Raw genomic sequence first — 4,187 nt, 5'->3', positions numbered from 1 at the left:
CATATATATATATATATATATATATATATTGCATTGAATGTTTTTACAGGTTCTGACTGGGGTGTCCACAGGATGATCCTTGAAATGATAAAGTACTTCACTCTTCATAGATGACAAACTCTATCTTCATCTATTACAGACTTGGCACTTTAGGGGGCAATCTGTTGCACAAAAAAATGTCACCTTGACATTCTACAATATGTGTGAGTCCATTTCCACTCATACTTTCCTCCTTTGCAAATCTTAAGCCTCAGTTCTTCATATCAACCCTTGAAAATAAGAGAAAGCCCTCAAAAGTCTATAAAACTATGGTTCTGCACTTTCTCTTAGCATTACCTGCGGTCCCACACCTGAAGGTCATGTCTCCTGCGCACCTGACCACTCTGTCTCTATGTTATGGGTGCAGACCCCTGTAAAAGTTTAAAAGGCACAAGTATATTCTTAAAAACTCACTTTGAGTCATTTCTAGAAGCTTCTAGAAGGAACCTTGAGGTGGCAAGTTCGCTCCCTTAAGGTTCATGCATCCCATACCTTAAGGAGCTAACCCCTTGATGTGAGGAGCTTATCCCTTTGAAGGAGGACTCTATCCCTTCATATGTGGACCTGTAACCTCCTTCCTCTGCACTATAAAATGAAGCATTGGGCTGGTTACTAGGGAGGTTGAAAGCTGAATATTTTTGAGGTGAAATGCCGCTGGAACTTAGTCTTCCTAATTGAGCTTTTATGAGGAGAGATTACATACCTCTTTGATCTCATTTGGAAGAGTGTAAGGCTTGTCAAAGTAAAGGAGATTCCTGTTTCGAACCCTAGGAAGAGCTTGTTCAACATCAAGGCTGAAAAGGTTGTAAGTTTCTTCTACTTCAAAGTTAATACAAATAAGTTTGTTTTTCTCAATAAGCTGTGTTTTATGGTTTATTTTATGGATTCCTTGATCACCATAATGAACATGATTTATGATATTAGCTATGCAGGTGTTATTTGATGTTTGCTTGTTTGTGATTGCAAGTTCTCAAAAGGAAACTCTTTCGGACGGTTGAAGGATGGTTGCTACAAACTAGCGTTGGACTTAAGGTAGGGTCTAAACACCTCTATAGTTTTTATTTATGAATCGCATATGTTTAGAGAAAGATAGATTTATTTGTCTGCTTGTTGCTAGATATCTTTTGATACTAGGGAGATCGGCCTTGTCTGCAAGATCGATTTATCTTGCCAACACTTATCATGTTTGATGATGTCCTTGCTTGCTCGCTCCAACTATCTCTTGCTTCCTTCTCCAAGCACCTGAAACAAATAAACAACAACAAACAACAAATGTGACAATAGATAAAGTGTAATTCAACCTACTTAACAAGTCAAGAAACATTAAGCCATGAATATGTAAGATGTAAAAACATGTAGGAAATCAATCGATAGTTGCATATATTAATATCAAATAGAGATTACAACCATCTGTCTTAATGTTGCAGTCCTCCTCTGACAAGACTAGGTTCCCACACACTTCTGCTAGCATTCCATGATGGCCTCAATCAAAAATAGTTTTAAGGCTCTTTCCTTTAGGATTCACTCCAAACCAAATCAGACTTCTCTCTCACACAACTAGATAGCTACAACTAGTAATATCTTGCTATATACTCCAAACCAAAATAGCAAAAGCACACCAATATCAACACTACAACACTAGCTTGTGCTTGGGAAGAAGGGAGGTTTATATAGGAAAAATGGATGGGAAATGGATCCTCTTCTCAAGGGAGACAGGCTTATCCCTTGAGGTAGTTCCATCATTATAGTGGAAAGGAGCCCAAAATTACATCCTCGACCCCATCTGGCCAAACTATTTACTAGACTTCTGTTACGAAGCTTCTAGAGCTGGAAACTTCGACTCCTAATTTAAAAAAGCATCCATAATAGGATTGACACGACTGAAACATAGCTTAGTCGCTCTGGTCGATGCGAGGAGTAGTGCTAATCTCTGCACATCGATGCGGGGGGGACAAAGGTCATTAGCGTCGGTCTTGTAAACTGGGCAAAATAGAAGTTTTAGGGAAAATGGTGCAAAAGGGAATTGATCTGCTCATGAAGAGTGACACAATGGGAGTTTCTTCATGAAGGAAAAGCATGCAAGTTTCACTGTAGAGGTCCTCCAGGATCAAGGAACGGGGGGTACAGGGACAGTGACAAAATGTTGTGTAACACCAAGTACTAGCGAAGGGAATACATGCACGTGAAACATAAAGTGAACACCAAGTCCATCAAAGACTCTGCACACCTTACCATGTAGAGGTGAAGTTATGCTACACCAAAAACGCACTCATCATTCAACAACATTGTTGTTCGACATGGACACCACCATCAGCATGGACATACTAGCACTGTCCTGCAAGTCATGTCATGAGTTTTCTTGGCCACATCACTATTGTGGGCCATACTATTGTAATGAATATAATGTAACATGGAAGTCCAAGAAACCCACATATGAAGATGAAGAGTCATGTAAGTCAAACAATCATGAGGGAAGTCGAAGAGTCACAAGGGTCAAGTTCACCCTTATCTATATATACCCCTCATTTGCACATGCAAAGGACCTTTTCACCTTGGCTCCTCCCACATAGCTTTGAGAGTCCATAGTATTTTATTTGAGGAGCGAGTAGTGGCTCCAATGCCCCGATATCAAGGTTAGTGATTTAATGGTGTATGGATGTGTCTTGGAACTTTTGCGTAATTCAAAAGCATGTTAACAAGCCAACACATTTTCACACATGTATTGTATTCGTTTGTAAAACTATTCTTTGGACGCTTGTAATGATGTTGATTTAACCTATATTAAGATAATTGAACTATTTCAGTTTTTTTAGTACATATGTTATTGGAAATCTGTTGTATCAGTTGTTAACCTTGTCTCTTCTATGTGGACTATTCCACCAAACACATGAAAGATTCATCCTCGTAAACTTGTTATAATGACTGTCGCACTCATGTGGACTATTCTGTTGGGTGTTGTATGTGTTATCTGTTCACTTTGTGTTGTGCCTGCCGCATCTGTGTGGACTATTCCGCTAGGTGTTGTACGTGTTATCTATTCACTTTGTGTTGTGACTGTCGCATCCTTGTGGACTACTCTGTCGGAAGCTACGCATGTCTTGCTGTGTTGTGTGTCTCTAACAGAGTTGGGACTATTCCCTTTCGACTTGAGACTCACTCTCACCCTCTCCCTTTGCAGTGAAATAAGTTTTACACAAGCGACACTAAGAACTCACCACGCACATGAAACTCGTTTTTTGAAGACTAAGTATACCACTCTCATGTGCTAACAAGAAAGAGGTAATGCATATATTTAAGATAATGGAAATTAGGCCATCATACCAGATGGGACTCCTACACCAAACAGTGTGAGGTCTAGTTGGGACTTCATACTTGGGAGATCCCCTGAATGTTAGCAGATCCAACACCCTCAACACTGAGATAGAATCCTATTTTTTAGGAATTAACTCATGTAAATTGAACCTAAACTCATTAACTTGAATTAAGTGTTCTTAAATGAGTGACAAGAGCCATGTCACCTCAGTTAACTCCTCTAAGTTGTCTACTAATGTGGAATTTTGAATTTCCTCAATTTGATTAAGGAAAAAATCAAAATTGAGACTTTCTTGCTGCATTTTCAACTCTCCCTCTCAGCAAGAAAGGGATTATTAACCGCCCCTACCCTACACCTATGGAAGGTACTGCATGCAAAACCTCTCACTGTTGTTGTTGCTACTGTAACATCTACAACTGAGAAGCATAAAAAAAAAAACAAACTGAATCAATTGTGTCTGCAACTGTCTACTAGGAAAAATTGTGTTGTTGCTAACTCTGCTACTGAGCCTTATGCTCTGCTATCAACACTCCTCTGCACTCCTCAGTATCTGACTGACACTGATCCTCCTACTACTGAATACTATGGGCCCCCATAACAAGGTAATGATTGACGAGGAGAATGCCTCAATGGAACCTGCCCAAATTTTTGCAACTTTTGGAGTAAGGATCTGCATCACTCCACCTCACTCATGGAGGTATAACTGCATGTGCTCCCTCTTCCCACTTGGATCAAACTATCCCATTATTGGAGCTTTTTTATTTAGTGGATTTGTCCAAACTTCCTCCTCTCTGCCTCTCCATTTGTGGTTGCTCCAAAACTTCCTAAGGCTTCA

The sequence above is a fragment of the Pinus tabuliformis genome, chromosome 4_1, assembly GCF_031772625.1.
Source record: "Pinus tabuliformis cultivar Carrire ecotype Pingquan chromosome 4_1, CPIR1, whole genome shotgun sequence".
In the NCBI taxonomy this organism is placed as follows: Eukaryota; Viridiplantae; Streptophyta; class Pinopsida; order Pinales; family Pinaceae; genus Pinus; species Pinus tabuliformis.
The sequence above is the reverse complement of the archived record's forward strand: the minus strand, read 5'-3'. Positions refer to the sequence as shown.